The 14,214-nt window shown below is 40.8% G+C and overlaps 1 pseudogene; it reads right to left on the bottom strand.

Moving 5' to 3' along the window:
- Positions 1-1,492: 1,492 nt before the first annotated feature.
- LOC106048995 (phosphatidylserine decarboxylase proenzyme, mitochondrial pseudogene) lies at positions 1,493-2,812 on the bottom strand (annotated as a pseudogene).
- Positions 2,813-14,214: the final 11,402 nt, after the last annotated feature.

Genomic DNA, 14,214 nt, shown 5'->3' with positions numbered 1-14,214 from the left:
TTGAAAAATAATTGAGAGAGGTCCCGCGATGTTGTCAGCCAGCTCTTTAAGCACCCTGTTGTTTTGTTTGTTTTGTTTGCTTGCTTTGTTTTGTTTTTAAACTGTTTATTTTCTAAAAATAATTGATACATTGCTTTAAAACAGAGTTCTTTTTTACTTTGGCACCAGTGTGTCAGGGCTTTTGGTGCCATGCTCAAGAGATCCAACGTGTTTTGTTAACTCTTCTTGACGCTAAGTTACAATGAGGCTCTGAAGTTTTGCTGTAGGATGAAGCTCCAGCATAAAGCTTTCAGGTCCCAGCACATTCGTAGCAAAATTCGTCTGAGGGCAGAAGTCAGAGCAGGTGTGGCTTTTTATATTTTAGATAAGACAAAATAGGTGCCAGTGCATTAAAGGAAGGCCAAGTTGGCACCTGGGAGGCAACCTGGGATTGCTTCCAAGAGCTGTTGTTTTAATGTACTGTCAGTACATATGGCATTGCACTCCATGCGATAAAAATTGGTCCTGAAGTATCTGAAACTGCCCTGTAAATAGAGGAACTGTTCTTCAATAATTTAATGACAAAGCAACATTGAAGATATATAGCATCACATGAGAAACATCCTCTATGTATTCCAAACCTTAATTCAAGAGGTGAACTCTCTCTTAAATACAAACAAGATCTTTAAGGCCTGGAATAGCAAAATAAAAGCATGGATTAGGAATTGGACATATGGATCTGTCTGCTAATATTAAAAAAATTCCACGATGACCAGTTTCATTGTATGGAATGTAGACACAGTGGTTGCAGGTTTAAAATACAATGCAAAGTCCATTTTTCAAGGGACATTGTTAAGTAAAAGAATTAAAGTTGTCTAACGTTAGGAAATAAATTGGATGTATAATTTATATTACTAATGCAGTCTGTGCATTTTGCTTAGTTTGGACTGTGAAGCCATAATAGTCCATTTAACTGGACTAGCTAATGGCTCTCCATGTATTTTGTACAAAGACTTCAGAGAATTGTTTTAGAATAAAGATGAGAATACATTTGTTACTCAAGGTCTGAAAGAAATACAGCAGCTCTAAGGTACAAGGTCCGACTCAACTTAATAATGTTCCTTTAAATAAACCTAATCTCTACTTCCACCCTTCCCCATTGCACCTGCATGGTCTAGGAAGGCTTAAAAGGGATTTTTAAGCTCTGTGAACAAAGATATCCTGTGGCACAGTGAGGGGGAGAACATCAAAGACTACAGGCACAGGGTAGGACAGAAACCTCCGTAGTCAACATCTTCAAAGGCAGCTGTACCTGATACATACACGTTCATTCAATTATCTTTCTGCATTCAGCAGCAATATGTAAATATAGGCCAAATACTCTCAAAGTTGAACATAGCAATGACATCTTCCATTTTCCTCACCCAGGTCCTGCTGAGTGATATACGCTTGTTAAGTGAAACTCTCTGTGATGTGATAAAAGTCCCTTTGTATATAAAACCTTCTTGCTGCGTGAGTTTCTATAGAGAGCCCAGGGCTTCTCCAAAGTGGATTTTCTGTCCAGCTTTGAGGTGGAATTTGAAGTCCTTAGGTGCCTCAAAGATGAGTACAATATTAGAGCCTAGATTAAATTCCCCTAAATGTTCTCCTTTCCTCATGGGTATTCCCTCCTTGTTGTTGTTGGATATGAAGCTGAAGTCATTGTAGGAACCTTTTGAGTAACAGAGACTGTTGGTATGCAGGTCCTGGTCAAAGTAGATGCAGATAGAGCCCACGTTTGTTGCTCCTGCAGCCATTAGAGAGAAAAAGCCACGTTTCCGGTCACCTGCAAGGACAACCCGTTCATTGTGGCAGAACAGTTCCTTGATCCAGCGAGCAACTCCAGGATTCACAGACATCAGAGAGCCTGGAAAATAATGTCGGTGTGACACCCTCCAGTCAGTGGGTGCAAGTGGAAGCAGTGGTAGTCCCCTGGTCCAAGGTAGATTACACAATGATAGAGCTCATTCCCCTCCTTTGTGACTAGCTGTTGCTGAAAGGAGTTACCAGGTGAGGCCTCACTAAAATGCAAGTCCTCTGTGCTGATGTGAGGTCCCAAGAAAGATTCCAGTGAATAAGTAACCCCTTTTACTTGCTCCACTTCACAGTTCTTTATTTGTCCAAAAGTAAGGATCTTTCCGTCAGAGGGACTAATCACACTGTGCAAACAGCAGACTGGCCGTGCTTGTGGTTTCAGCATCCTGCAAAAGAATTCACTGAGGTTTCTGTAGTGATGCAGATCTTCAACAGCTGCCTCCTTCATGTTTACTCTGAATGTCCGAATGTACAGGCTGTAAACAGGCTTCCGAAGCCATGTAGGCAGCTCCACCTGGTTCAGGTGACCCCATGCTTGTGAGAGCAGTCGAGTTGGTACCGATTTGTACAGAGCAAACTCGCACTCACTTGCAAGCTTCACAGGCAGCTCTATGCCCTTCTTCTCTAGCTGTTCCAACTTGTAACTCTCGTATTTTCTGTATCATGCATATCCCCCACCTGTAGCCACCAAAACATGGAAGGGGCGCAGGTGGAAGGCTTGTCCTGCCGGAGAAGTATGAAACTTCTTCCTGTCACTGAAAAATGTCCTAGAAGGTGGCTGCTTCCACAGGACTCGAGTTCTAATGCACAAGTTCTCATGTATGAGGAAGTTACAGCTAGTCAGCAAACTGCTCTGCTGCAGCGCGGCCGCGCCACGCCAAGGCTGCCGCCATCTTCTCGTGCCACTGCCGCGTCCTCTGTGTGTCCTTCTGGTGTCCTTCTCTTCACCTTCCTGACAGTCAGCATTAGAAGTAGTTTTTCAAGTACACACAGAATTGACAACCTTCTTTTCAGGAAACAAACAAACAAACAACAACCACTACTACAACAGTAAAACACCATGCACACTTACCTCTGTGTCCTCAAAAACAGGAAATGTGAAATCACAGAAGGCTTAAAGAGAAGATCAAGACTATATTCAGGAGGGAAATTATATGAAATGCAAAAACCTGTTAGTTACTGCATCAGGTACTTCTTCCTGGCACACACATAGAACAAGGACAGTACTTTGTGAATTGATCAGCTAGCCCAAGTTTGCCTGTAGCAAGAGAGAGAAAAAAAATAAGTTGGCAGCGTAAATTTGGATCCTCAGACATACAATGCAAGGGTTCATTCTCTCCTGCACTGAGCAAAAAGTCAATGGATACTGAAGTCTGGAAGGATGGGACTAGAAGAGATGCTAGTCTGGCACTCCTCCCAACACAATACAAAGGTAAATATGAATCACATTTTTGGCCTGTGTCAGTGCAAAACAACGGTGTTGGAGCTCAGTTCCATCTTGCTCCTGTCCTGGAACATCCCTGAGGCAGCAACGAGACATGTAATTCTGCTGTAAAATTACTGAGAGCTCCTACTTTACGTCTAGCTACCCTGCACCTCTGATGAAAGTCATCACCCATGCCGATCACTTAGTACAACTATGCAAGTCTGTTCACTGATCTATATTAGAAAACTCCTAGTGCGCAAAATGCTTATGCTAATTACAGAGTTATGGCACTGTATTGGAGGGACTAGTTACCTCCAGCTGGAAGGCAAAGATAAGCTGCTGCAGTTGGGCTGGACACAGCAACCCCTTCATCTGGCCAAGGTGCAGCCTGCGCAGATCTGTGTGTAGCCTGAAGCATCTCCCTCCCTGCCCTGCTCGTATGTATTTTATGAGATGGGTGGGAATGAACACCACCCAGAAAAGGCTTTCACTACCTGATATAAAAAGCCACTGGTGATATCTACAGCCTAGCATATCTACTAGCAATCCTGAAGGTCATTCACCTCTTAATGAATTTAATGCTGCATAAAAACCTATTTGCAAGAAAGAAGCTGCCAGTGCTTCTCACAGAAATACTCATTTTCCAGGAGTTTTATGAATAAGGACTACAGGACACTCAAGGAACGCCAGATTTTTCACTTGTCTTAACATGTATGTGTAGGTAGGCTTCTTCAGCCCCCTTCACCTTCAGGGTCTATCCTACATCTAGTCATATCAACGGATCTTTAAATTTGAAGATGCTACCACTGATGGGCAGGGATGTTGCAATTACAACACAGACCAGAATCATGTTCTGTTTCAAAAGGAACACAGAAGAGGGACAATGAAAGGGACTGTGTTACTAACAGATTTTTCTAGTACAAGGATTAGGCAGCATGCAAATCAGTTAAAATAATATGAAATACAAGTTCTTGTTACTTTACACGCAAATGTCTCGATCCTGGGAGGTTTGAGAGCCCATCTCTTACTTCAAAATATGGACATAAGCTGCTGCATTCTCCAAGTGGCTGCAAATAATTGTTCCTCTATAAGTAAGCCACCTCTACAAGACACAAGGAGCTGAATTGAAGCACGAGTAGCATCCTTTTCCTGTGACTTCTGTACATCTCCCATCTCAGAAACCTGAGAGACCATGACTTAAAGCAGAAGGGATAGATAAGAAAGTGCGAAAAAGCAGGAACAGAGACTGCTGCTTTTAAAGGTACTCTACTGCCAAAATCAGTAGAATTACAAGGTCTATTTAACATTTCTGACATAGTCAGAAAAAACAACAAATTAATTAAGCCACCAGAAGCAGGCTGCATGCAGCTGGGTCACAGCCACCGGCTGGTTGTGCAGAAAGAATTATCTCCAAATTTGAGAGCATCTACATTAGACCTTGAATTAACACAAACAGCTTTTAAATAAGCTCTTTTAAATTCGTAAGTGAACACTTCCAACATTGACAAAAGCCCTACTTAGGCAGATGTAGGCTTTCACACCAGCTTAGGCAGAACGTGCCCTTGCTCTCTATCAAAAGTACAAACAGTTTGACTGTCTACCACCTTACAGTCATAACAACTACACACACACACAAGTATTAGGAAAGATGCATGTGCTGAAGTTGTTGTAGCTGAAGTTGTTGAAGTAGCTGAAGTTGTGCCTGCATCTGGTACAGACATACTGAAGATATTTTTAAACCATTTAAATTTGGTCCAGATGGCAGACAAGTGTTGACTGGAGGAGCTGCAGTTGGTCCAATTGTCCAAGTGTTAACAACTCAACACTTACCCAACTCAGCAAGCTGTGGTCAAGGACAAGAATAAGGTTTGTGTGCACACATTTATAAATGTGTATAAACATGTGGATATTTTTATACAAACATCGCTTTACTAATCACTGACGCAAGGCAAAAACTGAATCCACTGTACATTAAAACAGCAATCAAAGTAGAGGTGTCCTATGCAGAGAGTTTCACAGAGCTGGTTTTCATTCAACTCACACATCAGCAGACTTTCATTTGGGCATAAAAGATCATTGCAGTGGTCTGCTGTTAACAGTCCATTACAAATCTTAAATTTATCAAGACAGCTATCAATACAACCTGTAGAGGCACATTCTTTTTGCATGAACACTGTTACAATTCTGTTCCTGTAATGTAATCTTTCAGATGCAAATCTGTTTTTCTAGTGGTACAAGGTCATTTTCTCTGAAAATGGATTGATTGTGCTATACACAGGGTTTTGGAATTAGAAACACTTCTCAGAATTATGGAGATAGTACTTCCTAATCATCTAGGTTTAGTTTCCTTACAGAAAAAGTAATTGGCAATTATTTCAAACTGGTAATTTGGTTCCATAGTGACTAATGATATATATATATATTTATATATATATTTTAGATAGTTTAGTGTGTTGCAGCAGGTTTATTACACAGAAGAAACATGAGAAAAATTGCTCACTAAGAAATAAAATTCTATCAGATTTACATATGATCTACTTTAATCAGAAAAATACTTATCTGCTCAAGAAAGATAGGTGTTCCTTTTCTTAAAAATTGAATTAAACTCTCAGCTGTGTCTTATTTCCATATATATATACATATATATATATATTGTTTTTACTAACAACTAACCCAAACTAACTCTTGTTCTATTCAAAACCACTTTTATGGTTGAAAACCATTTGCATTACAGGGACAAATATTAGCCTCTGGAAGCATGAACCTTTAAATATGAGGTAAGTCTGCTGCTAATTGTATATTGAAATACCGAGATTTGTTGCCTAAACACAATAAATCATCATCATAATCATCTTTGGGAGCCTGGAAACATCACAAGGTAACAGACATACATCATATGGCAAATAGATAAAACTGGACTTTTACTTTCGCTCTACTGCAAAATTTTATATATTGTAGTTTTGAAACAATAAGACTAAAAACCAAGAATATGAAGGTATCTTAAAATCCAGGGTTGAACAATGCAATCCAGTATAAATCTTTCACCACGTAGAAATACAAAAGCTAACACCAAACCAGAAGTCTTACTTGCACAAGTGCTACACCAGGCTATTACATGTGACTCAACCAAATCAGTAACTTCACACAGCTCTGTTCAATGCCATAGCAATTTGGTTGGGACTCAAGAACAGCTGAAAATGCTTCACTATAGAACTACAAACTGCTGGAAATTTGAAGATTTCAAGTAGCCAACTGTAATTTCCAGAAAGTTAGTTGAGTTTAAATTGTTTATATTTTCCTTTTATTTCCTTTTCTATCAAATAAATACTATGTGTTTCAAAAGCCTAGTGCTGAATGGTCAGTTCAACCACTTCTTTTGAGGGAATGCAGACAAATAAGAGGAGAGGTAAGGTCATAGTTGCAGTAGTAATCACAGTAAACTTAAAAGGATAAGAGCTTTCCATCCAGTCAGGAGGAACAGAGTCATTACGCCATGAATCATAGCATCACGGAAGACAGATGGAAGGGGTTTCAGAGCTCAGCTAGGGAAAATGATATGTAGTCTCATACAAAACATATCTAACTTGTTCTTAAAAGCTTCCTACACTTGTCACAACTGGAAGCCTGCAACAAGATGACACCCTGGATTATCTCTTTTCAGAAATCTTGTTAATCCCCAAACAGTAAAAAAATATAGGATTATGAAAGAAAAGTTGCCGAAAAAGACTTCTGGGCAGGAATGTACTGCAACTGGAATAGCGTGCACAGTTCTGGGCTCCCTGGTACAAGAGAGACAAGAGGATGCTTGAAAGTGGCCAGCAAAGCACCATGAAGATGATGAAGAGACTGAAGCATCTCTCCAGTAAGGAGATGCTGAGAGAGCTGGGACTGCTCGGCCTGGAGAAGGGGAGGCTCAGGGGGATCTCATCAATGTCCATAAATACCTGGAGGGAGGGTGCAAAGAGGACGGAGCCAGGCTCTTGCCAGTGGTGCCCAGTGGCAGGACAAGAAACAATGGGCACAAGCTAGAGCACAGGATGTTCTCTCTGGACACCAGGCAGCACTTCTGTGCTGTGCGGGTGGCTGAGCACTGGCACAGGCTGCCCAGAGGCTGTGGGGTCTCCTCCTGGGGGATCTTCAAGAGCCTCCTGGACACAGGCCTGGACATCCTGCTCTGGGTGGCCCTGCTGGAGCAGGGGTGGGACCAGATGGCCTCCAGAAGGCCCTGCCAGCCTCAACCATTCTGTGATTCTGTGAATGAAGTCAATATAATTTTAAGTTTCTTAGTTTTATTCCCCAGCTCTGATTTTTTCACCTTTTTTTCTTTTGAAGGTCTAAAGCTGGGATATCTAGGGACTATATTAGTCAAAATATGGCAACCGGTGCTGCAAAGAACTGAAAGGTTTTCCAATGACTTACATTTAATAATTAATTGGGTGTTTTAGGAATCCAAATCTATATAGTGAATGAAAAACTTAGTTCCTTGCTTAAACACTCCAAATCAAATGATCTCTTTCCACCAAATACATGTGGAGCTTGGAGAGTCTAAAAACATAAATCAGACAGATTTTGCACCACTGTTTGCACCACAATTAAAAAAGATGCCGTAACTGCAAACCAGAAATTAGTTATGTTCAGCTTCCTTCATCCACAGCTTCCCATGTTCATCATTAATAATGTGACAGCCCGGAGTAGAACCAATTCCCTCAGCCTGTCTTCACAGTAGAGGTGCTCCAGCCATCTGATCCTTGTGGACTCCTCTGAACCCACTCCAGCAGGTCCCTGTCCTTCTTGTGCAGGGGGCCCCTCAGTTGAACAGGGCTCCAGGTGGGGTCTCACGAGAGAGGAGTAGAGGAGAATTGCCTCCTTCATCCTGCTGGCCATATTTCTTTTGAAGCCCAAGGTATGGTTGGCTTTCTGGACTGTAAGTGCACACTGCTGGCTTATGTCAAGTTTTTCACCCACTAGTAACCCCCAAGTCCTTCTTTGAAGTGATGCTTTTCATCCATTCATCACCTAATCTTTAATGATTTGGGGGGTTGCCTCAGCAGAGATGCAGGAGCTTGCACTTGGTCTTGTCAAACTTCGTAAGGTTCACATGGGCCCACCTCTCAAGCCTGTCTAGGTCCCCCTGGGTGGCATCCCTTCCCTCTAGAATATCAACAGCAACACCCAGCTTAGTGTCATCAGCAAATTTGCTGAGGGTGCTCTCAATCCCACTGTCCATGCCACTAATTAACACATTAAACAAGTCTGGTCCCATTACGGACCCCTGAGGTACACCACTCACCACTGGTCTCCACATGGACATTGAGCCATTGACTGCAACTCTTTGGATACAGTGATACTGCCTATTCCTTTTCCACCAAACAGTCCGTGCCTCTCCAATTTAGAAACAAGGCTGTTGTGTGGGACTGTATCACAGGCTCTGCATATGTCAAGTTGGATGGCATTAGCTGTTCTTCCCTTGCCTACCAATGCTGTCACTCTGTTGTAGATCTTCAGGAGAAAGGAAGGAAAAACAAAACAAAAACCTACAGAGAAATGCATCTCCATAGTCTACTCATATGTAGGTGTTCTGTGCATATGGGTGAAGAAGGTGGAAACTAGATTATCACATTTAAGACAAGAATGAGTCATTACTGTTTCAGAGAGACACAGAACACATTTTTGAGAATAAACCAAAGAAGTGAGTGGAGAGAGGAAATCTCTCCGTGTAACTGCAATTGTCCTACTTGCAGTATTAGCCCTCTCAGAGAAATACTGCCATAGTAGTGACAAGTCTCTATGACTCAGTGCCTAACTTATGTTTATGCACTGGAAGTGTTCTCTGGAAAACAGCAAACACATTTAGGCTCCATAAAATACATATATATTCCTTCTTTCTTCTGGGGTGGAGTAGGGAAGATATAACACTTCACCAATTTCTGAATCCATTGCTTTTCCTCTTCCCTTTCCCCCAGTGTAGCTAACAAAATAATCATTTCTTGCAGTGTTCCTCTCAATAACTCTAAATAAAATCAAAGAGCCATCCTGCTCATATCATGAAACAAAATATAACTCAGTTGTCATTCACATAGCCAATCTTACCTAAGTAATACTGCTCAAACAAAAAACACTGGCCACACCACAGAAACATATTTCCAAGATACTGCCTAGCCTCACTATCATTTCTTCGGCCTTCTAAGCAAACAAGTATGCATCAAAAACAGATCTGTAAAAGGATTAGAAATTAAAGAGGTAAAAAATCCTACTGACTCAGTGGCTGATTGTCAGCCTACTGACTGTCAGTGGGAAAAGGATTTCACCTCAAAGAATTACTCTAAGTAATATGTGAAATTAATTTTTAAGGTTAGTTTACTATTCTTAATTTCTTTGACAACTAGCAACATGCCAATATCATCATACTGTTCTTGCCCAGTGGAACTCACTGTTAGGAATAAATGCAAAATAATATACCAGTAGAAAATCTGCAGTTAAAACTGGATTTTCAAAGAAGTATATGTAGAACAAGGTTCTACACAGCTTGAGATATTTCTAGACCTCACGTTGCATAAATTCTAGACTTTAATGGCCTTTGAAAGAAAAAGAAGTGGATCTGTGTCTGCATTACGTCTACCATCAAAATGTATCTCTTGGGAAAAAAAAGGAAAAAAGAAGAAAAAAGAAGAAAAAAAGAAAAAAAGAAAAAAAAGAGAAAAGAAGAAAAAGAAAAAAAAAAAAAGAAAAAAATCTATCCTGCAAACAGAATTTTATTTAGGTGGGGCACATTTCTTTCAGGAGCTGGCAATCATCTCAGAAATTGAATGTTTGGGGTGAAATCCTGTCACCAAAGGCATACTTAACATCAATTCAAAAGGGTCCAGCACTTGTACTTTTTTTCCCATCTGTTTGTCAATGTGCACTTTCTGTTAAGAATACTTTTACGAGGCAGTAACTTGCAATCACTTTTTCACCTCTTAATCTGGAAAAATTCCCTTGGTCTCAGTTAATTTGTTGGGAGGTTCTGATTCCTTACCTAAGGAATCCCAAGAATCTTTCCTTACATATCTTGGATGACTTACCAACACAGAATCCCAAATACCTGTGAATATTTTGCAGACAGCTTGACAGGATTTCTTTCTGTAGTTCACAAAAGCTTTGACAAAGGTGTGGAGCAGACATCTTCCAAGAGGCTGGAACTCTCATTCAGACTCAAGAGCTTGCCGACTATACTAGAGTATACCATATCTCCCCTCCAGCCCATGCATGCAGATTGTCTTCCTACAGAAAAGAAGATATGGAGACAAGGAAGAAAGAGGAAAGATAAATACACAGAGGTACCCAGCGTGTTAACAGGACAGTTTGTGTCACATAGACTAGCTCCAAAAAACTAGTTTCTGTAGTTATCAGAAGTAATTTTCAGTGGGACTAGAATTGTGAACTTGGGGATCTTCCTTTATTCCTGCTTGACACAGGTGGTATTTAGTCCCTTCTTTGTCCTGCACTATGTATAATGTGGATTTAATCATTAACCACAGCAAACACTGTCTATTTCTCCTTTGCAGCCATTTCTTGAGAAAATGGTGATGGCTATATTAAGAACTGCTGTAACAGAATTTAAAATACAGCATAAAGCCTGTGAACAAGAGTCTCAGCTAGCAGACTGCTCAACCGTCAATGTCTCAATCTATGGGATTTAGGACTCACACCAAAGCCACTGGAAACAAAATAGCAGTCACAGTGCTTTCCAGCGTGCAGACTGACAAGGATGTGGTGCAGTCTGTACTTTTCTAAATAAAATAGTGAAATCCCTAATGACAACATAGGTCTTGCATGACTTTAATCTGGTTTAAGCCCAAACATTTTAAGGTGATAACGAAAATATTAAGTCTTTTATACTTAACACCTGGTCCTGGTTTTGGCTGGGATGGAGTTAACTTTCCTCCTAATAGCTGGTATGGTGCTGTTTTGGACGTAGGGTGAGAATAATGGTGAAAACACACTGATGTTTTAGTTGTTGTAGAGCAGTGCTTACATTATGCAAAGAACATTTCAGCTTCTCACACAGACCTGCCAGAAAGGAGGCTGGGGCTGCACAGGGAGCTGGGAGGGGACAGAAGCAGGACAGCTGACCCCAAGCGGCCAAAGGGATGTCCCATAGCCTAAGGTGTCATGTGGAACTGCAAAACTGGGAGAGTTGTCTGGCGGCTTGCCACTCCTAGGGGAGAGGCTCTGCATCGGTCAGTGTGTGGTGAGCAATTGCATTGTGCATCACTTGCGTTGTTCATATATATATATTATTAATAATAAGTCTTTTCCTTTATTTTTCTTTTCTAATAAACTGTCTTTATCTCAACCCATGAGTTTTCCTTTTTTTTTTTTTTTTTTTTTTTTGTCCTAACTCTGTCCTCTATCCCACTGGTAAGCTGTGCGGTGCTTAGCTGCCTGCTGAGTTAAACCACAACAACCACAAATGAGAATGTCCAGAAAGACCAGTAACATACCCTCTTGACGAAACAAAGATCCAAAAGGATATGATGAAATATGTGTACAATGCCTAATTCCAGTTAATTCCAGTAACCTTTTTTCGCATCTTTAAAAACAGATATTTGTGTCATGGGGTAATTACACTTGTGTACAAATGGTTTTGATGTATTTTTTTTAGTTCAAAAACCACTACTTTTGTTATTTCCTTACTGTTATGCACCTTGCCTTCTTCAAGAAAAGCTTCCTCCTTTTTCATGCTGTGCCTGATCTCGCTTTCCATTCTTTCACTTATTTTTGAATTCTTTCAAACTTCATGTCCACAAGCAAAAGACTAGTGTAATGCATGTTATTCAGTTTCAAGGCACTAAAGATAGTCTATAAAAATACTTAAATTCATGTTGCAAATATTTAAACCATAAATAACAAGTTTAAAAATGCGTAAAATGAAAATGGAGCATCACTTCAAGAAATTAGTAAAAAGGACCAATTACAGTTATAAAATTGCAAAACACAATTTATTTAGCACCAAATTAGCTGGAGATGTTATTTACAAATTGTTTAAATGTCCAATATCTTTCTTTGAGATCTGGCTTTGTTAAAGCTAAACTTACGTGAAAAAAGGTAAACTGAAGGGCAGCAATTATTTTATACTGGTATTCTCTGTCGTAGTTGTTAAGTGAATTTCCTCTAGCTAAGGAAAACACAATGGAAATATTAATTCAGTCATACATAATTGTTTTGAGAACTGTGAAAGCAAATGCAAAACAAACATTAAAAAATCAAGCTACAAAGAAGGATCTGGGCATTTAAGTATAGCTGTTCACAAAAACTTCTCTGGTACCCTTTACATTTACTTCATTCTGGTAAGAGTCTAACTTGTAGAACCAGTCACACCATGACAACAACACTTCTTTGCCTCTTCCTCCTTCTTTCCCATACAAAAGCTGAGATCCATGGAGAAATTAAAAGAAGTTAAAACAGTTCTCTTCAATGTTTTCACAACTGAAATGGATGTAGGAATAAAAGATGTTTAAGTTTACAGATGACATTATATTGGGAACAATGGCTGACTCCATCAAAGGTTGGGAGGCCTTGCAGAGAGATCTTGACAAATTGAGCTGATCTTGAGATCTTCAGTTGGCCAATCCCCAGTAATATGAGGTTTAACAAGAGCAAGAGGCAGATTCCGCAGCTGGCAACAGGCAACCATGGCAGTCCAGAGAGTCTGGGGGACGAGAGGCTGGAGCACAGTCCCGCAGAAAGGGATCTGGGGATTTTGGTCAATGGAAAGTTGAATGTGAATCAGCCGTGGGCCCTGGCAGCTGGGAGGGGCAACCACATCCTGGGGTGCCTCCAGCATGGCATCACCAGCCGGCTGGGGGAAGTGATTGCTGTGCTCTGCTCTGTGCTCTTTCAGCATCACCTCGAGTCCTGTGTGCAGTTTTGGGCACTGCAATACCAGAAGGACATAAAACTATTGGAGAGTGTCCAAAGGAGGGCTTCAAAGTGGTGAAGGGTCTGGAGGGCAGGACAGATGAGGAGTGGCTGAGGTCCTTGCGTTTGTTCAGCCTGCAGGAGGCTGAGGGGGGGACTCAGGGTGGCCTGCAGCTTCCTCGCGAGGGGAGCGGAGGGGCAGGCGCTGAGCTCTGCTTCTGGGGACAGCGACAGGACCCGAGGGAACGGCATGGAGCTGGGACAGGGGAGGGTCTGGCTGGAGGTGAAGAAAAGATTCTTGAGCAAGAGTGTGGTCAGGCACTGGGACAGGCTGCCCAGGGATGTGGTCAGGACAGCAAGATTTCCCAAGTTCAACAAGCATTTGAACAATGGTCTCAGACACAGGGTCTGATTTTTGGGTGGTCCTGGAGCTGGACAACCCAGGAGCTGGACTCGATGATCCCTGTGGGTCCCTTCCAACTCAATATACTCTATGCTTCTGTGATTTTTTTCAAAGAAGCTTTCACAGTTTTTTACCTAGTTGGGCAACATTCCTGACCATGAACATTATTTTTTTCTCCTGGAGAAGTCTATTTCTGTACATTCTTCCCTTAGTCATTCTGACCTTTCTCTTAGTCTGAAAGAAATTTGTAGGTGTTTTTAAACCTTGATTAATCTCAGAACAACTAACACTGAGAGCACCTGTTACTTCAAGGTCAAAAATATGATGAGCATAAATCTGTGATATTTTCACCTTAAATTAAACTGGAGAAGGACAAGAATACAAAGACTTAAGTGGGTGGGGATGAGGGACAACACAGTTTTGGTTTCTAAGCAACACATACATAATTTTATAGTAATGCTTTGGAATACTTTTACAATTAAATTTACATAATTTATGTACCCCAATATCATTTTTTTTTTTCTACTGGGCAAAGTCTCACATTACTTCAAGCTGCCTTTAAAAGCACAATTTTATTTCCTCCTTCCTGGTTATTTTTCACAAAGTGACAAAATCTTAAAACACCCATTTACAGAAATACTGTTAATGA

This window comes from Anser cygnoides, chromosome Z (assembly GCF_040182565.1).
Source record: "Anser cygnoides isolate HZ-2024a breed goose chromosome Z, Taihu_goose_T2T_genome, whole genome shotgun sequence".
Taxonomy (NCBI): Eukaryota; Metazoa; Chordata; class Aves; order Anseriformes; family Anatidae; genus Anser; species Anser cygnoides.
Note: the sequence above shows the minus strand (reverse complement) of the source record. Positions and strands in the feature narration are given on the sequence as shown.